At 39.1% G+C, this 27,809-nt stretch overlaps 1 protein-coding gene and 1 non-coding gene across 3 annotated transcripts in view; one reads left to right on the top strand and one right to left on the bottom strand.

Moving 5' to 3' along the window:
• Positions 1–27,809, top strand: part of LOC124787960 (protein FAM234A) — a 113,726-nt gene that overhangs the window by 65,347 nt on the left and 20,570 nt on the right. The window lies entirely within an intron of this gene.
• On the bottom strand, positions 5,265–5,339 carry Trnat-agu. Its single transcript has one exon. It is a non-coding gene; the product is annotated as a tRNA-Thr (tRNA).

Raw genomic sequence — 27,809 nt, 5'->3', positions numbered from 1 at the left:
TGAGGTGACTTACCGAACGAAAGCGCTGGCACGTCGATAGACACACAAACATACACACATAATTCAAGCTTTCACAACAAACTGTTGCCTCATCAGGAAAGAGGGAAGGAGAGGGAAAGACGAAAGGAAGTGGGTTTTAAGGGATAGCGTAAGGAGTCATTCCAATCCCGGGAGCGGAAAGACTTACCTTAGGGGGAAAAAAGGACGGGTATACACTCGCGCGCACACACACACATATCCATCCACACATATACAGACACAAGCAGACATATTTAAAGACAAAGAGTTTGGGCCCTATATATATATATATATCCCTGGAGAATACATTGGTTCTCTTGAAGTAAAAAAAGTCAAAATTGAAATACTAGAATTTATATGTTTTTCCTGAGAAGTTTTATAAGATGTGTGATGATAAAATTTATTTTTAATAAGACTTGAAATGCTTATCTTTTTCTCAACACATCATCGTATTTCTCAATTTCACAAAAAATCTAGATGTCACGGATGTTACACACTTAACTGGAAGAAAAAAAGAAAAGACAAGAAAAGGATTGGACCTGAACAGAGAGCACAAAAATTTGAAACTATACTCTTAGCCACTAACAACTGATTGAGTTGGCCTAATGCAACACAGGCTAAGCGATGAAATTGTTATATCCTAGCCAGTAATGCCACCCGAGCCCGCTGCCAAATGGTTGGCAGCATCAAAGTCCGGACGCCGTCCGCATAAGCAGCGCCAGCGAGACAGGAAATCGCCGCAAGTCTGCGCGCGCCACCGCTGGCTTCTGGTTTCTTAAGCGCTGGAGTCGCGAGCGCTAGGACAGTTCTGTATTCGCCGCTCAGTTGTATACTCGCCACCGAATTGTGTACTTGCTAGTCAGTTGTGTGTTCATCGCAGCAGAGTTGTTGTTTGTCGTCAGCCGACGCTGACCTAGCCGCTCCGACTCGAACTAGACAGATCTCTGTAGACACGGAGTTCACTACTGTGTTTCTGTATCTACGTTAATAAAGATAAGTACCGACTTTTATTTAATCAGAGTGTTTGGGTTTTCATCTTTCTGTTCACTGTTCCAGCGGACCGGTCGGCCCGCTATTAAAAGTGTGGTGGTGACTTCGTAAGCCGTTTCTACAGCGAATTGTTTGTCGCTACGAACGCCGCCACAAAAGAAATAATGTCAAAATTTGACTGTCATTTTCTCATAAACTATTGAGCTAAGACAAAAGGATTGTCCCTTCATTTTCACCCTTCTTTCACCAGTGAAGTCTTGACTGTATCAGAGAGTGACTAATCTCAGATTCCTCTAGAACATATAGTTTTGAGAGACTGCTGATTCTATTCATTCTGTACCTCCACACAAGAAACATGGTTCTGCTAATTCTTATGGGTCCCAATTGTTTCTCAAGAGAAACTAATACATTATCAAAATTAACCACCATGACTTGGGTCCCTCATAACTTGTATGAACTAGGCCTATTAAAGTTAACAGACAGTTAGGCCTTTTAAAGTTAACAGACAGTAAAGCTGTACAGGCCAACATAACAGAGAGGTGAGCAGTCTCAAAAATTCTGTCACCGACTAGATCTATATGATGACTGTGGCTGAACACCACATTATCATTCTTACTGCTCACTTATTTGGAATCATTATTTGCTTTCTAAGTGATAAGTTACCCAGAAAATTATTCCACAATATGTAACTGAGTGTAAATATGCAAAATATGTCAGCAGGTTGATTCACATGTTTCCAAGACTAGCAATTATACGAAGAGCAAAAGTAGCTGGACTTCATTGTCTGAGAAGCTCGGTAAGGGGGCCTATGCTTCTTTCAGTTCAAATTTTCATCAATATGTGCACCTAAAAATTTGGAGCATTCTTCTCTATTACTGACTCCTCTTCATGTGCTACATAATTCTTTGTAAAACATCATCTTCAGTTTTTTTCTGTTTCTTTCTCTCAATGGGATTTATTATAACAGTAGTATCTTCTGCAAAAAGTACCAATTCTGCTTGTTGAATGTTAATTGGAAGGTCATTCACATGTGTAAGGAATGAGTGGACCCAAAACTGAACCCTTTGAGACTGCTTTTGTGATTTCTCCCAAGTCACTAAAATTTTCTACCTTTGCTCCATTGCTTGACTTATTCAGTACAACTTTTTGTAACTTGTTTGATAAGTGTGATTTAGACCAGTTGTATGTGGAAAGCCATCAGTTCTATAAAACTTAAGTTTTTCTAAGAGTGTAACTTGATCTACACAATTGAACACCTTGGAAAGATCACAAAAACACCATGTAGTAGCCGGCCAGAGTGGCCGAGCAGCTCTAGGCGCTGCAGTCTGGAACCGCGCGACCGCTACGGTCGCAGGTTCGAATCCTGCCTCGGGCATGGATGTGTGTGGTGTCCTTAGGTTAGTTAGGTTTAAGTAGTCCTAATTCTGGGGGCTGATGACCTCAGAAGTTAAGTCCCATAGTGCCTAGAGCCATTTGAACCATCTAGTGAGATTTTAGTATTTATGCTTGTAATATTTTATGGATGAATGTGTAAATAGCATTCTCAGTTGAGTAAGCAATCTAGAATCCACACAGTGATGTGCTAAAGAAATTCTTTGTGCTTAAATGTGATGCTACTGTTGAGTACTTTTTTTTTAACAAGATGTCTGAAAGGAAACTGGACAGTAATTATTTATGTCTTTCTTGTCATGGCATTTCTTATATTGTACTTAAACAATTGCATATTTTAATCTGTCTGGAAAAATTTCCTGTGCCAGTCATGCATTACACGTATTACTTAGGATATTACTTTTTATGTTAGAGCGACTTCTCAGAATTCTGTTTGAGATTCAGTCAACAGCATATGAGCCTTTATTTTTTAGAATTGTTTTAATTTCAGTGAAGGCACTTGGTCTTGCTTCTAGCTGCTTAAAGTTTTGTGGAATGATGGTTTTAATATATCTTCTTGCTTCTTCAATGAACCATTTAATCCTATTTTTGCTGCCACATTTAGAAAGTTATTGTTAAAAAGCACTTGCAACTTGTGAATTGTCAGTCACACGTTGCTGCTTTGTTTAATTGTTATGAAATCTTTGTCCCTTACTGGCTATTCTGTCTCCCATTTGACTTAAACCCATGTAGTTCCAGTCTTATTAACTGCAATATTTATGTTTATTTATGAGGTTCCTCTCAGAGTATGCTCCACATTTAGCAATTATATACAACCACTCGCTCACAGAAAGATCCATACCTAAAGACTGGCAAATTGCTCAAGTCACACCAATACCCAAAAAGGGAAGTAGGAGTAATCCACTGAATTACAGGCCTATGTCACTAACGTCGGTTTGCAGCAGGGTTGTGGAACATTTACTGTATTCAAACATTATGAAGTACCTCGAAGAAAACTATTTATTGACACATAGTCAGCACGGTTTCAGAAGATATCATTCTTGTGAAACACAAGTAGCTCTTTATACCCATGAAGTAATGAGTGCTATTGACAGGGGATGTCAAATTGATTCCATATTTTTAGATTTTCAGAAGGCTTTCGACACGGTTCCTCACAAGCGTCTTCTAACCAAACTGCGTGCCTACAGGGGGGTATCGCCTCAGTTGTGCAACTGGATTCGTGATTTCCTGTCAGAAAGGTCACAGTTCGTAGTAATAGATGGAAAGTCATCAAGTAAAACAGAAGTAATATTCGGTGTTCCCCAAGGAAGTGTTATAGGCCCTCTATTGTCCTGATCTATATTAATGATATAGGAGACAATCTGAATAGCCATCTTAGATTGTTTGCAGATAATGCTGTCATTTACCATCTTGTAATGTCTTGTAAAGTCATCAGATGATCAAAACTACTTGCAAAATGATTTAGATAAGATATCTGTATGGTGCGAAAAGTGGCAATTGACCCTGAATTAGGGAAAGTGTGAAGTTATTCATATGAGTACTAAAAGAAATCAGCTAGATTTCGATTACATGATAAGTCAGTCTGAGGGCTGTAAATTCAGCTAAATACTTAGGGATTACAATTACAACTAACCTAAATTGGAACAATCACACAGAAAATATTGTGGGTAGAGCAAACCAAAGACTGCAATTCATTGGCAGAACACTTAGTAGGTGCAACAGGTCTACTAAAGAGACTGCTTATACCACACTTGTCCTCCCTACTCTGCAGTATTGCTGTGCGATGTGGGATCCGCATCAGGTGGGACTGACGGATGACATCAAAAAAGTACAAAGAAGGGCAGCTCATTCTGTATTATCGCAAAATAGGGAGAGATAGTGTCAGAGACATGATACGTGAATTGGAGTTGCAATCATTAAAACAAAGGCGTTTTTCGTTGCGACAGTATCTTCTCATGAATTTCAATCACCAGTTTTCTCCTCCGATTGCAAAAACATTCTGTTGGAACTCACCTACATAGGGAGAAATGATCATCACAATAAAATAAGAGAAATCAGGGCTCGCACAGGAAAATTTAAGTGCTCATTTTTCCCGCGTGCTGTTCGTGAGTGGAACGGTAGAGAGACAGCTTGAAGGTAGTTCATTGAACCCTCTGCGAGGCACTTTATTGTGAATACCAGAATAATCGCATAGGTGTAGATGTATCAGGGCATGCATACTTCTGGATATTTTAATGAATTTCCTTAAAATACTACAGTATTTTTTGTAGCATGCAAGTAAAGCTAGAGCTTGAAGTATTCTGCCCTGTATGTAAATTTTGTTCTTCCTCTTACATGAGATTTTAGCTCCCTTAGTTATCCATGGCTTTCTTGTCTTCTTTTTAAATGGGTTTTCTGATAAATGTTTAGCAAAGCTGCTTTCAAATATTGATTCAAAATCACTGTGGAATAAACTGAATATGATATGAGCATATCTTGCTGTACGTACCTCATCTCATGCCATGTCGTTTAACTTACCCGTAAAACACTGTATCCTGTTCTCATTAATAAGCCTCACTGCTTTGTATGAACCTGCTTGAGAGCTTTAAGATGTTATATTGTGTCTGTTAATTGTGGATAATGGTCAGATAATCCGTTAACAACTGAGTAGGCATTGATTGTTTAATCCTGAATACTGACTATAAGTACGTTAACCATAAGCCCAGTCAGGCTTATCAATTATTTGAATGCACAGTGTCTGTTCTTTCGAAAGATCAGATACAGTGCAGATCCAGCAGCTGTGGAATACTATATGTAAATTGGAGAGAGATCACTGCTATTAGCTGCAGCGGGACTTTAAATGGAATCAGCAGTGATGAACGAAAATGTGTACCAGACTGGGATTTGAACCCGGGATCTCCTGCTTACTAGGCAGGTGTGGTAACCACTGCACCATCCGGGACACAGCATTATCACAACTGCATGGACTATCTCAGTACAAATCACGACCGATCCACACTCCCACCGAGTGCCACCTATCCGCAGTCCCTGTCTATTATACACCTAGCCATCCTGATCATCTGACTCCTGCCATGGGTATATCTGTAAGGTGATGTGTTCAGTACCCTGATTATGAACATAGCTGAATTGACACTGCACAACACATTCTGAATGTGACCCGTGAGACACTCCAGTCTGTTGTGGAACATTTTGTTTCCCTATTTCAACTCAGGCAAGGAAACAGTGGAGAGCATATTGAACATGTCTCGTGCTAGTCTCACAACAATTAGAAACTGATTACATTTTTTATGCAGTTTTTGGCTCCAGGACAACTAAAAACTGATGTCACTCTACTCTTTTTGTGGATTTTGGCCCAAGGCCAATTAAAAACTGATGCCATTCTGCTCTTTATGTGGTTTTTGGCCCAAGGCCAATTAAAAAAAAAAGTCATTTTGCTTTTTATGTTGTTTCTGGACTCAGGACTGTTAAAAACCAATTTTTCCAATTCAGTATGGTACAACCTTCTCATGGTGGATACTCTTATCTAACTAACAGTGCCATAAATGTTGACTGCTGAACTTGGCCTGTCATGCAGATTATACAGTACAAACGGTGTAATTTTAAACTTAAACCATAGCCATCATATCGTAATTCATCTGTCATTTGTAGCTGATCCCATTTACATTAAGATGGTTACAGCATCAGACAGTGGTAAAATTTCATTAAATTGTTTTCTTCCATGATGTTTCCGCCTGGATCAATAATAAGCTGTACAAACTTGATGTCATTTTGAGCAGCATTACTCTTTCTGCAGTGTTTTGAAACATTAATTATGGACACCCTGTAAAACAAGGGTAACACTTCCAGCTATGGAATGTGATGTAGAGCAAATTTTTGGAACAGTAACTAATGACAGAAGCATTTCTAACTTCCCTTCTCATTATTGCCAGTCTGAGATAATTCTACTATTACTTAGCAGACCTCATTAACTTCCAGTGTGATCTGCCTTGTGTTCAGTTTGTTCATACCTTAAGAAGAAATAAGAGTAAACATTTGTTCTACTCACCTTGTATTGTCTGCCCATCAGTCTTCATTCTCGTTATTGGTGCAGTTGTCTAATAAGAGATTCCTGTTTGCAAGAAAGGAATTTCTTGACATTCAGGGTCATTTCATGCACAGTTTTAAATGAATTCATCATAGGCCTTTAGATGAATTATCCCATATTTTATTCATTCTTGTGTATTTTTTCATATCATAATTAAGTTTACATGCAGTACTTTTTCAACATACCCATACAGTGCAGAATCTTAACTAACAGCTGATGTCACACACGGCTTTACAGCAAAGAAGATACATTAAAGAGGCTCCACTCCAAACGCTATTGACAGTCTATCCAAATATCATTAATTTTCTGTATGCCATTTGCAATTAAAATTTACAGCATCATTAGTGTAACCCATGTATTTTAAGTTGTAGATTTTTCATACACATAGTTAAGGTTTTTGTGGTGTCCATTTTTAACATTTTATCTCTGATTTTAGTAGTCTCAATATCAAAATTTTAATGAACTGAAATAATTTCACTTACATCATGGAATTTTCTGATATCTTTCACAAATGTTTCAATAATGTTAGTTACAAATGTGTTATAATTTTAAAAAATCCAAAGTACAAAATATATAAAGAAATGACAGATGAGAAACTGAAGAGATTCCAGAAGACTGTAAAGTGGCTCTTACCCATCCTCTGCACAAGAAAGGTGATAAGCATTATATAAATAACTATAGAGAGTGGGTTATAAAATATTCTTAACAATATTACTCAACTAGGTGGAAACAACACTTGACTGCCATATGGGAGAATATCAGAGTGGATTTTGAAAAGCAGATCTTGCACAGAACAGATTTTTGACCAACAGTCCATAATGTGTCCCAGACTTACAAACTCCATAGACACAGTTGTAGTATTTATAGATTTTAAAAAGGAATTTGATTCAGTTGATGGGGAAATATATATGAAGTGATTTGAGAGTTAGGCATTAAATCTAAACTACCCAACTGCAGATACCAAATAAAAGTAAAGTTCTAGGATGAAATATATAAGGCATTCAAAATAAAAAAAGATGATTTCTTCAATTGTGTCCAAGAAAAATAGTAAGTGAATGGAAATAAAAACTTAAAGAACTGTAGTGATTCGAGAATTTCCATGTAAATTCTGGAACCACTTGACTTTCTGCCACCTCGAACACGCGATGTTTTAAAGACAGACGGCCGCAGTGGCCGAGCGGTTCTAGGCGCTTCATTCCAGAACCGCGCAACTGCTTTGGTTGCAGGTTCGAATCCTGCCTCGGGCATGGATGTGTGTGATGTCATTAGGTTGGTTAGGTTTAAGTAGTTCTAAGTTCTAGGGGACTGATGACCGTAGATGTTAAGTCCCATAGTGCTCAGAGCCATTTTTTTTAAAGATAAGTGTGCGTGTGTGTGTGTGTGTGTGTGTGTGTGAGAGAGAGAGAGAGAGAGAGAGAGAGAGAGAGAGAGAGAGAGAGAGAGAGCGCCTATTTACTGCGCAACACAAGTCTGTGTGGGGGGATGGACGTTTATCATGGGAAGACAAGAGTTGCGTCAGATGAGCGACATCAACAAGTGTTTGCCACTAACACAATAAAACCTATATGGAGGATGCAAGGTATAACTACTTTTGTGGCGGTGTTCGTAGCGACAAACAATTCGCGGTAGAAACGGCTTACGAAGTCACCGCCACACTTTTAATAGCGGGTCGACCGGTCCGCTGGAACAGTGAACAGAAAGATGAAAACCCAAACACTCTGATTAAATAAAAGTCGGTACTTATCTTTATTACGAAGATACAGAAACACAATAGTGAACTCCGTGTCTACAGAGATCTGTCTAGTTCGAGTCGGAGCGGCTAGGTCAGCGTCGGCTGACGACAAACAACAACTCTGCTGCGATGAACACACAACTGACTAGCAAGTACACAGTTCGGTGGCGAGTATACAACTGAGCGGCGAATACAGAACTGTCCTAGCGCTCGCGACTCCAGCGCTTAAGAAACCAGAAGCCAGCGGTGGCGCGCGCAGACTTGGGGCGATTTCCTGTATCGCTGGCGCTGCTTATGCGGACGGCGTCCGGACTTTGATGCGGCCAACCTTTTGGCAGCGGGCTCGGGTGGCATTACTGGCTAGGACATAACAACTACGTATTATTCCTTGGTGGTCGAATAACTGTAATTGTTATAGACAATTGAAACATGATGTGTCTCTAGACTCTTGCTTAATCTTGGTGTTAGACTTGCTAGATGCAAGATCTGTTTTGGAATTTCTGGTGGTTATTAAACCCACCACATTGTAATTATCGTTAATAGTATCTGATGGTTATCGGCGAAGTTGACTTGGAAGAGTTTGTATGCTTATATGAAACTCATGGAAATAAAAATATACCAGAACTGAACCCAAAGTGTTACGCGAGTACCAGATTATTTCAAGAGAGAGAGAGAGAGAGAGTGTGTCTTTTTTAGTTCCTCTAACCACCATTATTTCTTCGGAGAAGAAGCCATGTAGATCGACGCAGCCGCATATCCAGAGAAGAGGATCGACTAAACTTTTCAAGTAAGTCAGCTGTAGTAAGAGAAGTGTGAAGTTTGTAATCCAGATTTGCACCGCTCCATATTCTAACATCAAAAACTATTAGAACGTGGCAACCGATGTGATAAGGACTCGAAGAAAGAGGAATTTTGAAACGAAAAAAAAAATAAAAAGATATTGTGAGTTGCTATAGCAACCAATAGTAACAAGGCAGGGAAATTGTTTCGCAGAGTTGGATTCAGCATAAATGGTAAAAAGGGGTGAAAATTAATAAATACCATACAAGAAAAGACACAAGAAAAACCTCAACAGTTTAGACTAAGAAGAGTTACGACGAGATCAATTTGACAACGAAGATCCAGTGCGGAGAGTAAGCAGCCCTCACCCACATCTCGGGGGCGTGGACCCTGTAACCATGAACTGACGCCAACGGTGCCAGCTGCTGCTCACCGGTGCTGACTACAAATCAATTCAATGGCACCGATGCTGAAACCAACCTTCGACACTGTCGGTGGCCATGCTGTTCACCAGTGCTGATTCCACACTGGCTCACCGACACAGCCTAAAACTCATTGCCGGGTGAGCGAAAGACAGTAATTAATGAGTGTGAAATTAAGGACACAGTTCAATAATAGACTGTTAGTATAGTTATTATACTCAGAGGTGAATTTTTTTTAATGATAACTCTATCTAACTAAGAAAAATATGGATAATGCTCAAAAAAACTGGGGAAACATCAGAACCAGCCAAGGCCATGACAGTGAGAAAAGAAATGCCAGCACTAAGTCTTAAATTAGATAGCCAAAGAACAGAGTCAAATGCCCAAATTACTACTTTAAGTCTCAAGTTAGACTCAGTGAATATTCAGTTCAATGCTAAATTAGATGACCAGCAGGCAGATTCAGCTGCTATAAGAAAGGAACTAAGTGCTACTTTAAGTGAAAAACTAGAAGCACAGGGTAAGGTTTTAAATGCTAAGTTCAATGCCTTAAATGATAAAGTGGAGAGTTTGCAATTAGGTTTAAAGAATGAATTAAATAATTCCCTGACTATCCACGTCAATCAGCTCTTCAATGACTTTAATGAGACACAGAGTAACCAATTTCAGGATTCAGCAAAGAAACTAGAATTTGATATTGAAGACAAATGTAATAACAAAGAACTCAATCTTAATGAAAAATTAAAATCTTGTGAAAATGTACGTAATGTCAAATTTAATTTCGTAAGACAGGAAATGAATACTTTGAAAGAGAGCACAGAAGGAAGTAATGTCGATTATTCAGACAAAAATCACAGGTGTTACTGCACGCATCGTTAGTTCATGTGTAGATAATATAAGACGAAGTTTTAAAGGAAAAATAGCCAACTTTAACATTATAAATGTAAGTAGTTTGGCAGAACCATTTGAACTAATTAAAGATCAAGAAATTACCGAGAGCATAATCTCCGGAAACATTTTGATGGTTGCTTTTTCCGAACTTAATGATGCTAGCAAGGATATGGATGACTTGAACGAAGAATTCAAACTTGTCCATGACAAAACAGAAAACAGACTAACTTTACGTGATTTTGTGTTACCTTGTAAGTGTTGATTGTTTTGCCGTAGGGAGACTTTCACACAAAATTTAACGAGAAGTACTGGTTTGCACTTGATCAAGTGAAGTTAATATGGGATCCGGGCGGAGTCACCTTTATTCCCCAGGGATGTTAATGTTCTGTGTTAACGGGCAGAGTGATGACTATCAGATCCCTAGTTGTTTTTGGTGTTTCTTCTGTACTATTTTTCCTGCACCAAATTCCTTCAAATCTCAAACTATATTGTAATCTATTCTTGATTTCTTAAACTATACTATAATGTTAGTACCTAGGAAGCTAAATATGACTAAAAGTCTATTAAGAGAATCATGGATAAACAGTGATCTCTAAACATGAAATGCAACAAATAGTATATAGTATTAGTGGAAAAGATAATATGATGGTACTATTCAGACAGAGTGATACCTAGACAACATGAACTGAACATAATATTTTAAGTGTATAAGAATATAGTTTAAACTTAATGACTAAACAACTATTTTATCATAGAACATTTTATGAAATGTGATGTAGATGGGAGCGTTTGTATTGGTTTTGGAAGGGGTGGGTATTATAGATTAAAACATGATTTACACTAACAAATAATACTAAAATGTAGACTTTCACGGCCGGAAATATCATGTCCATTATAATTATCCGGGCTGTTATGCCATGGTTGGTTGATGAATTCTGTGTCAATTCCCAACGTTTCATCTCCGACTGCGGGAGACATCTTCAAGGGGGTCCGTAGCTCGATGGAAGGTCCAAAACACCCACTGCCTCGCTACTGACTGCTGCTAAATTCCATGTCCGTGCGCTCCCACGCCGCGGCGTGACGTCACGTGTTTTGAAAACGTCAGTGCAATTGGCCGCTGCCCGTCGCCGTCGATCGCCGTTGCCATCACCCAGTAGAGGACGGGTGGTACACATCTTCTTTAACACCGGCATCCATATACCATTTCATTTCACGCCCTCCTCCTTTCGGTTGAAATTATTTGGGTGTTCAGCGATTTCGATTGCCTCCCTGTAGAGCCTTTCGTAATATCCGCTTGTGGCCGCTAGTACTTGCGTCTCCTCGAAACGAATATTGTGGTTCCCTGGCTGGAAAGCATGCTCCGCAACAGCTGATCATTCCGTTTCTCCTCTTCTACAATTTCCCTTATGCTCTTCCAAACGTTTAGAAACAGTACTTTTAGTGGTACCCACATAAACATCTCCACAGCTGCATGGGATCCTATACACTCCGACTTTTTCCAATGGTTTGCGAACGTCCTTGGCAGGCTTAAGGTATTCCTGTATCTTCCTGGTGGGCTTGTAAATTATGGTAATATTCCACTTCATCAAGATCCTCCCTATTTTTAACAAACGGCAGGAAAACCTTAGATTTTGCAGTAGCCTGTATGTCAGTATGATTTCTGCGTGGCTGCCTCAACGCACGTTTTATTTCAGCGGACGAATATCCTTTCACTATTAGTGCATTGTGGAGATGTTCCATCTCAGCGACGAGCTAGCTCTGTCCGCTAACGTCTTGATAACACCTCGCTTCTGTTGTGGGTGGTGGTTTGAATCCCAGTGCAAATAACGGTCCGTGTGCGTGGGTTTTGCGGTATACTGAGTGGTCCAAACTACCGTTTTCGTTTCTAAAAACAAGCACTTTGAGGAAATGTAATTTGCCATCTACCTCCTCCTCCATTGTAAACTGAATTCTCGAGTTCATACTGTTCAGATGTTCGTGGAACCGGCTTAGTTCCTCTCTACCATATCTCCACAGCACAAACGTGTCATCCACGTATCGGAACCATACATTTGGTTTTTTGCTGGCAGTACCTAAGGCCAGTTCTTCGTATTTCTCCATAAAGGAGTTTGCAATTACGGGACTTAGGGGGCTTCCCATAGCCATGCCATCTGTTTGCTCAGAAAACTGTTCATTCCACTTGAAGTATGTGGTCGTCAAACAACACTTAAACAGTTCTGAAATATCGGCAGGAAAAATTCGATTCAGCTGTTCCAATACATCATTAAGTGGAACCATGGTAAACAGCGATACCACATCGAAGTTGACCAATATGTCCTCCAGCTGGAGCACTATGCCATTCAATCTGATGATGAAATGTGTCGAATTCTTTATATAAGAGCCCGAACGGGCCACATGTGGTTTTAACAGCGTAGTCAAAAACTTGGCTAACGAGTAGGTGGGCTAACCAATGGCACTTAGTATCGGTCTTAACGGCACATTTTCTTTATGAAAATTGGGCGATCCGTAAAGCCTCGGTGGTAGCACAACTGAATTGCAGAGACCTTTCTGTATACTTTCTTCAATGGAGGACTTTTTTATTAACCGTGACACAGTTCTGAGAACGTTGTTAGTGGGGTCCTTATTCAGCTTCCTATATGCTTGCGGATCCAGTAGATCAGTAATTTTACTCTGATAGTCGGAAAATCGTAGAGGGAGACCAAGAGATGAATACACTAAGCAGATTCAGAAGGATGTAGGTTGCAGTAGGTACTCGGAGATGAAGAAGCTTGCACAGGATAGAGTAGCATGGAGAGCTGCATCAAACCAGTCTCAGGACTGAAGACCACAACAACAACAACAACAGTCGGCCACATCATAACCACCGTTGCGCTTCCTTTGTCAGCTGGGAGAATCAAAATACTATCGTCGTCATTCAGGAGTTTTAAAGCTCTTCTCTCACCCACAGTTATATTACTCTTCGGTGGTTTTGCATTGGCTAACATTCTCACTGTTTCTATACGGATTTCTTCAGCTGTTACAGAATCCACACTGCGAATTCCTGCTTCTACACTGGCTATAATTTCTTCTGTGGGCACAAAACGCGGACTAACAGCAAAATTTCCTCCCTTGGAAAGTACAGATGTCTCGTCGTCAGATAACAAACATTTGGACAAATTGATAACGGTCCGGGAAACATCTAAATGCCGAACAGTCTGATTAGGTAGCAAATTATCAAACTTCTTCTTCTGTCTACTAGACGTTGTCAACATACGCTTCCCCGTGGTATCATGCAGTAGTCTATCAATTCTATCCCAGTCACCACTGCACAGTTTATTACTGATCATAATATGGAGAGACATTAACTTACAGTTTGTGCTTGCCAAGTCCTGTCGGGTCTGCTGAATGCGCTCTCGTAGTAGGGCCTCCTGAGTCCGTTTGAAAATGCGTTGTGCCTTTCCCAAATAGAACAGTCGCTTTATCTTCAGAAACTTCGGTATGACGCCAACAGCTCTGCAACGAGACAGGAATGTGAGGGCACACTAAAGCTGCAATCTCTTCTTCTGGATTCCTTCCAGGCGTCACACTTCTCTTGACATCTCCTCCCCATAGAGGCATCTGATACTAAAATGTAGAATTTCACTGCTGGAAATATCATGTCCATTATAATTATCCGGGCTGTTATGCCGTGGTCGGTTGATGAATTCTGTCTCAATTCCCAACGTTTCGTCTCCGACTGCAGGAGACATCTTCAAGGGGGTGTGTAGCTCGATGGAAGGTCCAACACACCCACTGGCTCACTACTGACTGCTGCTAAATTCCGTGTCCGCGCGCTCCCACGCTGCGGCATGATGTCACGTGTTTTGAAAACGTCAGTGCAATTGGCCGCTGTCTGTCGCCGTCGATCGCCATTGCCATCACCCAGTAGTGGACGGGTGGTACACATCTTCTTTAACACCGGCATCCATATACCATTTAATTTCATGCCCTCCTCCTTTGGGTTGAAATTATTTGGGTGTTTAGTGATTTCGATTGCCTCCCTGTAGAGCCTTTCGTAATATCTGCTTGTGGCCGCTAGTTCTTGCGTCTCCTCGAAATGAATATTGTGGTTCCCTGGCTGGAAAGCATGCTCCGCAACAGCTGATCGTTCTGTTTCTCCTCTTCTACAATTTCCCTTGTGCTCTTCCAAACGTTTAGAAACAGTTCTTTTAGTGGTACCCACATAAACATCTTCAGATACGTGGATGACACGTTTGTGCTGTGGAGACATGGTAGAGAGGAACTAAGCTGGTTCCACGAACATCTGAACAGTATAAACTCAAGAATTCAGTTTACAATGGAGGAGGAGGTAGACGGCAAATTACATTTCCTCGATGTGCTTGTTTTTAAAAACGAAAATGGTAGTTTGGGCCACTCAGTATACTGCAAACCCACGCACACGGACCATTATTTGCGCCAGGATTCGAACCACCACCCACAACAGAAGCGAGGTGTTATCAAGACGTTAGCGGACAGAACTAGAAATATTTGTGAACCTGAGTTGCTCGACGCTGAGATGGAACATCTCCACATTGCACTAATGATGAAAGGATATTTGTCCGCCGAAATAAAACGCGTGTTGAGGCAGCCACGCAGAAATCATACTGACGTACAGGCTACTGCAAAATCTAAGGTTTTCCTGCCGTTTGTTAAAAATGTAACGGAAAGAATAGGGAGGATCTTAACAAAGCAGAATATTGCCATAATTTACAAGCCCACCAGGAAGATACAGGAATACCTTAAGCCTGCCAAGGACGCTCGCAAACCATTGGAAAAAGCCGGAGTGTATAGGATCCCATGCAGCTGTGGAGATGTTTATGTGGGTACCACTAAAAGAACTGTTTCTAAACGTTTGGAAGAGCACAAGGGAAATTGTAGAAGAGGAGAAACGGAACGATCAGCTGTTGCGGAGCATGCTTTCCAGCCAGGGAACCACAATATTCATTTCGAGAAGGCGCAAGTACTAGCGGCCACAAGCGGATATTACGAAAGGCTCTTCAGGGAGGCAACCTAAATCACTAAACACCCAAATAATTTCAACCGAAAGGAGAAGGGTGTGAAATGAAACGGTATATGGATGCCGGTGTTAAAGAAGATGTGTACCACCCGTCCACTACTGGGTGACGGCAACGGCGATCGACGGCGACGGACAGCGGCCAATTGCACTGACATTTTCAAAACACGTGACGTCATGCCGCAGCGTGGGAGCGCGTGGACACGGAATTTAGCGGCAGTCAGTAGCAAGCCAGTGGGTGTGTTGGACCTTCCATCGAGCTACAGACCCCCTTGAAGGTGTCTCCCGCAGTTGGAGATGAAACGTTGGGAATTGAGACAGAATTCATCAACTGACCACGGCATAACAGCCTGGATAATTATAATGGACATGACTAACAAATAAATCATGACTAACACAGAACACACACCACACCTTTCAAACGACCCTCACAAACAAGTGTGCCACTCTGCACCATTTTCCGTTCCGTAGGGGTTGCTAAGATTTTCTTCAGGGACTTCAAAGGCGAAGGTGAGAATGTCCGTTCTGTAGGAGACGTTTAACTCCATACCTCCATGCTCACTCAAGTACCGGCGAAGTAGGGATCCTGGGGAAGGGGGGGTGGGAAGGGTTTCCTATCTTCGGGGCTATCTTCTTTCTCTTCATTGATCTTAGCAACAATTTCTACTTTTTTCTTTCTTGCTTCTCATTTGAGTATCTGTTTATCTTCCCCTCTTTCCAAATTGAACTGCTTCTATCGCGGAAGTCCTTCTCATTTTCCGTGGTTTCCAATATTTTATATAAGTAGGCCAAAGAATCAGGCTACACAGATACACATACGCATACACACAAAAAATATGATTACACAAACAATGACCAGAACCGTCAAGTATTGTGGGGGAAGAGGTATGTGTACATCGTGAAATGTGCACGCATTGAAGAACAATGATCATTCCATATCGCAGTGTATAAGAACTATGCTTATTTTACATCACGTATACCTTGTGGGAAGCATGAGTAATTAAGGAGAGCATAAGCCAGAGAGGAAGAGTTTGTGGTAATTGTTAAGGAAGGTCAGTCAAACAAAATATTCTGATGACTGGTGGGACTCTTATAACACGAGTAAACCATTTTGTATGAATACATCTACATCTACATACATACTCGGCAATCCACCACACGGTGCGTGGCGGAGGGTACCTCGTACCACAACCAGCATCTTCTCTCCCTGTTACACTCCCAAACAGAGCGAGAGAAAAATGACTGCCTATATGCCTCTGTATGAGCCCTAATCTCTCTTATCTTATCTTTGTGGTCTTTCCGCGAAATATAAGTTGGTGGCACTAAAACTGTACTGCAGTCTTCCTCAAATGCTGGTTCTCTAAATTTCCTCAGTAGCGATTCACGAAAAGAACACCTCCTTTTCTCTAGAGACTCCCACCTGAGTTCCTGAAGCTTTTCTGTAACACTCGCGTGATGATCAAACCTACCAGTAACAAATCTGGCAGCCTGCCTCTGAATTGCTTCTGTGTCCTCCCTCAATCCGACCTGATAGGGATCCCAAACACTCGAGCGGTACTCAAGAATAGGTTGTATTGGTGTTTTATAAGCGGTCTCATTTAAAGATGAACCACATCTTCCCAAAATTCTACCAATGAACCGAAGACGACTATCTGCCTTCCCCACAACTGCCATTACATGCTTGTCCCATTTCATATCGCTCTGCAATGTTACGCCCAAAAATTTAATGGAAGTGACTGTGTCAAGCGCTACACTACTAATGTAGTATTCAAACATTATGCGATTGTTTTTCCTATTCATCTGCATTAATTTACATTTATCTATATTTAGAGTTAGCTGCCATTCTTTACATTAATCACAAATCCTGTCCAAGTCATCTTGTATCCTCCTACAGTCACTCAACGACGACACCTTCCCGTACACCACAGCATCATCAGCAAACGGTTGGGCAAGAGATTCGCGATAAATGCAAGCTAAGTAAGGAGCCAATGCAGTAGAGTACTCTCTGTAAAACCGAATTTGAATCTCATCAGGACCTGGCGGTTTATTTATTTTCAACCCATTCAGCTGCTTCACAACCCCAGGGATGTCTATCACTATGTCCTCCATACAGGAATCTGTACATGACTCAACCGGTGGTATGTTTGTACGATCCTCCTGTGTGAAAGATTTCTCAAATGCTAAATTTAAAATTTCAGCTTTCGTTTTGCTGTCTTCCATTGCCAGGCCAGACTGATCAGTGAGTGACTGAATGGAAGCCTTCGACCCGCTTACTGATTTTACGTAAGACCAGAATTTCCTTGGGTTTTCAGCAAGATCTTTCACTAAGGTATGACAGTGGTAGTGGTTGAATGCTTCGCACATCGCTCTTTTTACAGCAGCACGAATCTCTACTAACTTTTGCCTGTCCTCATTCTTCCGATCTTTCTTGTACCTCAAGTGCAACTGCCTTTGCTTCTTGAGCATTCTCCGAATTGTGTTATTAAACCATGGTGGGTCTTTACTGTCCGTAACCCACTTTTTCGGCACATACTTGTCCAATGCGTGATTTACAATGTGTTTAAAATTTGCCCATAATTCTTCCACGTCGTCCATCGTACCGGAAGTAAATGAAGTCGATTCGTTTACTAAGTGGGATGCTAACAACTGCTTATCTGCTCTTTCTAGTAAGAATACTCTCCTAGCCTTCTTGACCGACTTTTTAACTTTTGTAAACATAGTCGTAATGACAACATCATGATCACTAATCTCTGTCCCAACACTGACACCGTCGATGAGGTCTGGTCTTTTCTTGGCTACCAGATCTAAAATATTTCCGTTACGCGTTGGCTGTCGATTTAGCTGCTCAAGGCAGTTTTTGGTTAATGTATTCATAAGTAATTCACACGACAGCTTGTCTGTACCACCTGTAATGAATCCATAGACATTCCAGTCTATACTAGGTAGGTTGAAGTCGCCTCCGACTAATATAGCATGATCCAGGTACTTCTGCGATACAGAATGTAGACTCCCTTTGAATGATTCTAGAACTTCCATGGTGGAACCTGTTGGCCGGTAATAACACCCAGCAATTAAATTTATTTCCCCTAGCCCTGTTAAACGGGTCCAGATAGCTTCACAATCAAACTTTACTTCGACCTCAGTAGACACAATATATTTGTCAACTGCAATGAAGACACCACCTCCTACGGTGTCTAATCTGTCTTTCCGATACGCGTTCCAACCCTCACTAAATATTTCAGAACTTCCTATCTCAGGGTTCAGTCAGGTCTCAGTCCCGAGAATAATTTGCACGTCACACGCTTCCTGGAGGGCAGTAAATTCAGGAACTTCATTCCGAACGCTCTGAAAATTTACTGCTAATATCTTGATAGCTGAAGTGTCTTTGCACTGAGTCCTGATTTCCCTGCCTGCACGTCGACTAGTGAATGTTCATCAGGACACCTCGCACTACTGCCTAGCCTAAAAAACCCCCATGTGCACACCACAAGTACTCTGCTACCCGAGTAGCTGCTTCCTTTGTGTAGTGCACCCCTGACCTATCTAGGGGCATTCTACAATTAGTGTATAGAGGTACCAAGAGTATAAAAGTTGAAAAGTAGAGGAGGACTCTAGGGTACTAAATGAAGTATTAAAAAGAGAGTGTAAAGTGTCAAATAGATTTTGTAATTTTACCAGAGGCTATTTAATTATAGTGTACATAAAGATGTATACTCGGGTAATGAACCTAGAGGCCTGCTCATAAAGGATAAAGACGGCACACCCAGCATTTATTGGATATAAAGGGAAGCTAGGCAGACCTAAGATAGGCTGAGTATACTGTGCAGACAGGGACTCCAAGAAGGGGATTGACGTGTACCATAGGAGAATAGGAATTTAAAGGGGTGTACCTACTGAAATGGATGGAGGAAGGGCACTCATAGGGTCAACCCACGTGTAAGGTATAGATGATCCAAGGGGAAAGGACAGTATCGTGACAGAAATCACACATTTTGTAGGAATTATTCTGGTAGGTTTGAATTCTATATTTTATTTTGCCCAGATTTCCTCCAGACTACAGACTAAAGAGGTAGTACAGAGAATTAGAATAAAGGATGAAATATTCAAGGATCCATGACATCTGGAATTTATGATTGGAAAAAGAGCAGAAAACAAAAATTTGGGTCCTCTCGATTTTTAGATATTGAAAGAGGTAACTCAACATTGATTGAAAGGTTCGTATTTTATAATTGTAGTAGAATGGAAAAAAGGAATGACCAAGCAATAAGAACAAGAGTATTTACGATTATTAATAGAAAAAGATGTATTGTTGAAAAATGAAGTGTTATCCTATGTGATATTAATGTACATGGTAATTACGTGTAAAATATCGTGTGTTCGCCTAGGGGGGGATATGTAGTGATTCGAGAATTTCCACATAAATTCTGGAACCAGTCGACCTTCTGCCACCTCAAACATGCAATGTTTTAAAGATAAGTGTGTGTGTGTGTGTGTGTGAGAGAGAGAGAGAGAGAGAGAGAGAGAGAGAGAGAGAGAGAGAGAGAGCACCTATATACTGCACAACACATGTCTGTGTGTGGAGGATGGACGTTATCGTGGGAAGACAAGAGTTGCATCAGATGAGCGACGCCGACAAGTGTTTGCTGCTCATGCCATAGAACCTGTATGGAGGATGCAAGGAATAACTACGTATTATTCCTTGGTGGTCAAATAACTGTAATTGTTATAGACAATTGAAACATGATGTGTCTCAAGACTCTTGCTTAATCTTGGTGTTAGACTTGCTAGAAGCAAGACCTGTTTTGGCATTTCTGGTGGTTATTAAACCCACCACAATGTAGTTATCATTAATAGTATCTGATGGTTATCGGTGTAGTTGACTTGCAATAGTTTGTGTGTTTATAAGAAACTCATGGAAATAAAAATATACCAGAACTGAACCCAGTGTGTTATGTGAGTACCAAATTATTTCCATAGAGAAAGTGTCTTTTTTAGTTCCTCTAACCAGCATTATTTCTTCAGAGTAGAAGTTGTGGAGATCGACGTAGCCGCATATCCAGAGAAGAGGATCGGCTAGACGTTTCAAGTACGTCAATTGTATAGTAAGAGAAGTGTGAAGTTCGCAATCCAGTTTTGCACCACTTCTCTTGTCGCTGAAACTGTTAGAGAACATAAGTTATTATTAATAAGGCTGGGGACTAACAACAAAGGTAGTGAAATTCACTGTCTAGCATTTGCAGATTAGTTTGTCATTCCTTCTGAAACCTAACAAATGGAGAAATACAAATCATTCTCTAAGAGGAATAGCCAACAAAGCAGGTATAAGAATTTCTGTAGAGAAAACAAAATTTATGGCAAACATAAAAAATGCCCCAGAAATCCTAGTAACAGATAAAGAGGGTTAATAAACTTAAACATCTGGGAGAAATGATTCAGGAAAATGGCTTAGAAAAATTTGCTGTAGAAGAAAGAGTATATAAAATGGAGAGTGCATACAACCAGGAATATTTACAACAAAAGGTCTCTGTCTAAAAGTTTGAAAATATAGCATTACAACACATCAGTCTTTAGGCAAGTGAATGTTTAGTGCTGAATTACAAATTACGCAATCGTTCTGGTGGTTTCCGGCAACTAGAGGGAGCAGTGTGCCAGACTCACACTCCTACTTTATTATTGAGCTTAGATGGAGTTGTTTCGCCGATCTTCTTTTCAGGATAGCTAGCTGCGATTGTCTGCCCAACTTCTTCTCTGAAGAAAGATAAGATGCTCTCACATACTTTATAACAAATACAATCTAGAAAGCTCTAGAAAGTCCACCATCCGGACCTCACGAAAGTAAGTGAATAAGTAAGTGTCTTTTTTTTTTTTTCTTTAACAACATTCAGCTGTTCTCAATAATGACTGACGTAGCACCATCATAGAGTACGGCGCGTTTGCTTCTTGTGCTTGGCATGTAACTTCTGAGGCGAGTGCTGCGACTACCTGCCAATGCTGATCAACCGTCCGATACATGCCAGTCCTGCACACACATAATCGTTGTGCAGTAGACACAGTTCCACTTTCACACTCTCATCTTTAAAATAATGCATGTTTGAGACGGTGGAAATACGAGTGTCTCTGGAATTAACCCCGAAATTCTCGAGGCACTACAACGTGAAGTCCTAAAAAGAAGAATCATTTGAAAAATACTTGGTCCACTAAGAAACACAGAAGTATGGAAATTGAGAAATAATGGATTAGTATATCACAACATATAAAACATAACTGAAATACTACAGAAAAGGTGACTGCTATTTTTTGAACATTTATACAGAATGAATGGCAGCAGGTTAACCAAACAGATTTTTATGTATCTTTGGGACAAGAAGTCAACAGCAGCATGGATTCGAGAAGTTAGGAAAGTCATATTAACAGAATCTTCCGTCAGTTCTTGGTAGAACAACATTATAATAATAAATGAAAAGCACCAGTTTTCTTTTGTTCTACAATATTACTTTTATTGCTAACCGGTTTTCAGCTTACAAGGCCATCTTCAGACATTTATTGAGTATTATCACCAAAGAAGTTAAATGTTAGCAGACAACATTGGAAGAGAAGTAACACATCTAGAGTGAAGTAGAAACATACAGTAAGTAACATCTTTGCAATGAAATAGTAAAAACTGAACAGTACATAAATAACAATGGATTTGACAGGAAAACCTTTAGCAAAAAATAGGAATAGCATGTATAGCTGTTATGTAGGCATGCTATTCCTATTTTGTGCTAAAGGTTTTCCTGTCAAATCCATTGTTATTTATGTACTGTTCAGTTTTTACTATTTCATTGCAAAGATGTTACTTACTGTATGTTTCTACTTCACTCTAGATGTGTTACTTCTCTTCCAATGTTGTCTGCTAACATTTAACTTCTTTGGTGATAATACTCAGAAAATGTATGAAGATGGCCTTGTAAGCTGAAAACCGGTTAGCAATAAAAGTAATATTGTAGAACAAAAGAAAACTGGTGCTTTTATTAAGTTAGGAAAGATTTGGAAAAAAACAACACAAGTGAAAAGGGTACAAGAAGATTTTTTAAGAAGGAAATGTTAAAAGTGGAAGGATTCCAAGGCAGGAGTGTGAAGAAAGCAGGATCAAAATGGTCTGAGGAGAGAAAGAGGATACTTAGTGAGAAAATGAAAGAATGCTGAAGAAGAAAGAACAACAAAGGATGAAGCATTGAAATTGGCATGTGGTCATTAGATGACACAAACAGAAAAAGAAGAAGAAAGAAATGACAAAGTTTACAAAAAAAATTCCAATTAATATTAATTAAATGCAGGCAGAGTTCACAAAAGGTTTTGATATTGTTACATATATATGTGCTTAATATGAGTGAATCAGTAGTAATAAGTAACAAAACACAGACCAAATAAATCATATGTGTATTATTAGTGTCTCATGTACTAAAAGTGTGTAAATAAGTATTGCGTGAGTTCATTACAAGTCGCACAAAATACCGAACTAGAGCGAGGCAGTTGTTACAAGCAGAGAAGTAATGGGCATGACATAGTAGATTTGAAAGAATAAGAGCATCTGTGATGTACTGTAGGAGATCAACAAGGAAAAAATAAAAATACAGTAACTTTTGTAGTATCCCTTAAAGGACTCTTGAATCTGCCACCACACACTGAAGCCAGTTTCATCTATTCATTTATGCTGTCTCAGACAGACTGCTTTAAAAGAAGTCCAGATAAATGAAGTGTCACACATAGAAGAAGGTAGTTTGAATAAGCTTAATGTGATGCATAGAATGTTAGAAGGCTACATATAAAGTTAATGATTTTCTTGTCTGTTTATCTGATCTACAATATCAAAAGGAAGTACATGTATTATGTTTCTCAGAGCACCATATACATTCAGGAATCCAAATGTCAGACATGGAGACCTATAAACTAGGCAGCCTATTTCTGCAGGGAAAATAGGTAGAAGGGAGAAATTGTCATCTGTTAAAACAAACACAAAATTTGTATCTATGGAAACCATGCAAGAGGCGATAGAAAAGATAAGAGTAAGATGATATGATCATATTCAGTATTGGGAGTTGGCGGGATTTCAAGACTGGCTCTTGAAATGACAATTGATGACAAGAGACTTACAGGAAGACCGAGATACAGATGGATTAGGGAAACATTGTGGGAGGACAGGACAAAATGGAAAAGCTTTGCAATCCAAGCAGACATAGCCAAGAACTGAAAGCAGAAACAACAGCAGCAGCATCAGCAGAAGATTATTATTATTATTATTATTATTTGGGCATTCCACAAAGCTTTAAGCAAATAGAAGTAGCAGCAACGTCCTTTACTGTAATTAACAGAATCATAAAAATTTTAAAACACTAAAGCTCATATGGTGATGATGGAACTCCAGACAGAATTCTGAAAAGTTGTTCTAACTTAAAAATTACAGTAATGTCCTTTGTGGTATCTGTAATGCATTACTAGCACAGGAAATTCTTCTAGACAGATTAAAATATGTATTTATGAAGCCTTTTTGTAAGAAAAGTGACAAGAAAGGCTTAAATCTGACAAATTTTTCCAATATATTCGAAAATGTTGTGTTCTCAAGTGCAGCATAAGTAGAAACAACTTGCTTAGTACATCACAGTTTGGATACCAGAATGGTTGCTCAACTAAGAAAGCTATTTATACATTCACTCACTAAATATTACAGGCCTTAAATAATAAAAAGTTGCCAGTTGGTATTTTTTGTGATCTTTCCAAGGCATTTGATTGTATAGGTCACTTTCAGAAAAACTTAAGTTTTATGGAATGGTGGCTTTACACATTACTGATTTGAATTATACTTAACAAACAACATGCAAAAAGTTGTGCTAAATGATTCAAACCATGCTGGAAAGACAGAAAATTTCAATGAAAGGGAGAAATCGCAAAGGGAATCCTACAGGGTTCAATTTTGGGTCTACTCATACTCCTTATATGCATTCATCAAGAGGAATTGGTACTTTAGCAGACAGTACTGGTGTTATAATAAGTAGTACTGGAGAGAAAGTAATGGAAATGGTTGTTAATGATGTGTTACAAAGATTTATAAAATGAATTCTTCATTTGTGTGGCCATGTTGTCCATAGTTGCATTACACTTTCTGAGGATAATTTTTTTTAAACTACTAGAAAAAGCATGCCTCCCAACTAGACACATTTTGCTTTATTGAATTAAAGCATCATCAGTGGCCTGTAATTAAGGATATTTATATATGATTGCTTTTTAGATTGAAAAACAGTGCATTTACAGTTTGTTGAGTTTTCACGTGTGGTAATTTCTGCTTGGTTTTACACATACATCTGGAAGTGCCATCTCGTAACATGTCTTCGGTTTCTTTCTTCATTAGACACTGATACTTGTCTAATTTTTCGATGAAACATCAGTGACTATTGAAAAAAGAAACCAAAGACATGCTAGCAGATGGTGTTTCCTGATGTAGGCATAAAACCAAGCATAAATACCATAAGTAAAAAAAGCAAATTGTCAGCAAACTGTTTCTCGACCTTAAAAGCAAATCATATTGTAAATATCTTTAATTATAGACCATTGATGCTTTACTTCAATGAAGCAGAACATGTCTGTCGAAAAGAAAACCACGCATTTCCTAGTAGTTGTAACAACGGAACAAAATTGCCCTCAGGAATTTATAAAGTGATTCTATGGAAATGGACTATCCATAAATTTTCAGAAAATGCACTATATTCAGTTCTGAACAACAAATCAGGTTGTACCAACAATTTATGTAGCACATGACTAGGAGTCCATAAATAGGATAGAATGCTCCAAATTTTGAAGTGTACATATTGATGAAAATTTGAACTGGAAAAATTACAGGCCCTATTACAGAGCTTGTAAAACAATTAAGTTCAACTACTTTCGCACTTTGTATAAATGCTAGTCTTGGGAACATATGAATCAACCTCCTGACATACTTTGCATATTGCAACTCAGCTATGTATTTCTGGAGTAACCTATCACTTCAAAAGAAAATAATGACTGCGTAAGAGTAAGAATAATATGTGCTGTTCACCCGCAATTATCATGTAAATACTTCTTCAAGGCATTAGGCATTTTAACTATGCCACAACACTACATATATTTGCTAATGAAATTAGTCATAAAAAATCCATCACAATTTTAAATTGCTGGATAAAATAATATGTAAAATAAAGGAATGGCAAGTATTCACCTACAACTGTCTGATATGTAGTGTATAGAAGCAAATAACAGAAAACTATTTATACTAGCTTTGAAGCTTCTGATCTTTCTCTAGTGAAGTGCCACAGTCTTTTTTTACATGTTCCTCCATTGAAATTTGAGAAGAATAGTGATACCCATACCAGCAACACTAGAGGAAAAAAGTGACATACCCATTATTAAAGCAGTCAGCGGCTCGGAAAGTAGCTCAGTAAGCAACAGCATAAATCTTTGATCATTCAACCAATAATATAAAATGTCTCTCAGGTAGCAAAGAGAATTTTAAATCCAACTTAAAATCATTCTTACTGGACCACTCCTTCTATTCCATGGACATATTTCTATTTAAAAACTGGTATTTTGTGAATAAAACTGTCTAGCTTGCTATTGACACCGGTAGCAATCTCAACAGCCTTATTTACAAAATATTTATAATGATCATGTACTCTTATAGGAAATTCATTTCCTTTGTTAATAAAATCGGGAGCCTGTAAAACAAAATAAATAAATAAAACCAGTGAACTGACTCATTCCATATGATTTTGATAAAAGAATCATTCAAGTTACAGAACATGTAACTAACTATATAATCAATAGCGTATAGATCTGTTGTAATGTTGCACAAACACAATATCAGTGTTCCCACCAACCAACTTTTATTCCACTTCCACACACTTAACCAAAGGGTACATTAACTAACAGTGAAGCAGATAGATTAGCTGCACAAACAGTAGGGTGGCCGAGTGCTCGACATGCTGGCTTACATATGACTTGTTTTGCACACGGCGCAGCGCTTGCTGCACCATCTGTGCTGATGGACAGTGGCGTCCTTAGGCTGGCTATGGAGTTGTGCTGTATAAGGTTTCAACACTCCTTCCCTCTTTGAGAAAACTGTTCACTGTGGAGATTATTCAATTCCAATTATATGAGTAACATTTTACTCTCATTTGGTTATCCGTGGTTCATAAAACATTCATACAACAATAGATTCTGTTTTCATTTATGGCATATATTGATATAAATTTCATTTCAGTTCACAGTGAGTTCTTGCTGGAGCATATTTATCAGTTCAAAAGAATCAAAGAAGTAAAAAACAGTCGCTACAATAGATACTACGCGCTGCTCAGATAACTAAGCATAGCCTCGCTTCTCTAGCATTATGCAGGAAGGACTTACACACTACAAGGTTGTGGAAATTTCGTGGAAAGACATTTATGTGCTCAGTTACATCTCGTTAATAGACTTAACTGTGATCCCAAGAACAAAATAATTTGTTGTTTATAAACACAACTCAAATCTGACAATACCAATTGTATCAAATACTAATTCAATGTTTAAAAGTGCAGCTCAGTATTTACACGTTACGTTCATTGTATAAAGGATAACCATTTCATATGCTGAGGTATACAAAGTTGTATCATCATTACGTACAATAAGCATTAAACAGTGTTTACATAAGTAACAAACATGCATAAAAATTTCACTGTAAATCAGGTGAGGCTTTCATGGGTAGTCAACACTCGCAGCAGTTTGGTTTCAACCCCTTGATTATTTAGTAGTACTCAACCTTAGTTCAGCATTGTGATATGTGACGTACAGCAACTGTTTTCTTCTTCACGTACTTTCACACTATCATATTCATATGTATCATAAACTTACAGCTATATTTACTTGCGGTGCAGTCCTTTCTTTTGTTTATATGGTATGTAACACCCTACAAGCATTTATCTTTCTTCACTTTAGGACGTGTCGATGCATCGTGTCCTGCAAGAGAAACCTTAATACTAACTTAAAACTAAATTTTCATAGATAAGTGTATAGTGGCTTGATGGCTATTAATACTTTTTTTCACATATTAAACCATGTATTCATTCATTTCAGTGTGCAATCTGGCTATCACAAAACTTATTTAATTCTTGTGTGCTTCTGTACCAATTCTTTACAAGTCTTAAAGATAAAGCATATTAGAGGTGTAGTGTGACCTCTTATTCAATTTGCCACTTATATTGTACTCGCTTGTTTATCTGCAGCAACACTTTTCTCATCCATAAATTGTAATTAGTGCATGCACTAATATTTAAATTTATAAATACTGTGCATATATAGATGTAACGTATATAGTAGCATAGCTTAAGTAAATATCTCGTAGTTTAGGATCTCTTTCCTGTGAATATAGTCCCTTAGCTTATCTTTGTGGGTGTGTACTGTGTAGATAGTTATAGTTGTAGTATA

Source organism: Schistocerca piceifrons, chromosome 3 (assembly GCF_021461385.2).
Source record: "Schistocerca piceifrons isolate TAMUIC-IGC-003096 chromosome 3, iqSchPice1.1, whole genome shotgun sequence".
Taxonomy (NCBI): Eukaryota; Metazoa; Arthropoda; class Insecta; order Orthoptera; family Acrididae; genus Schistocerca; species Schistocerca piceifrons.
Note: the sequence above shows the minus strand (reverse complement) of the source record. Positions and strands in the feature narration are given on the sequence as shown.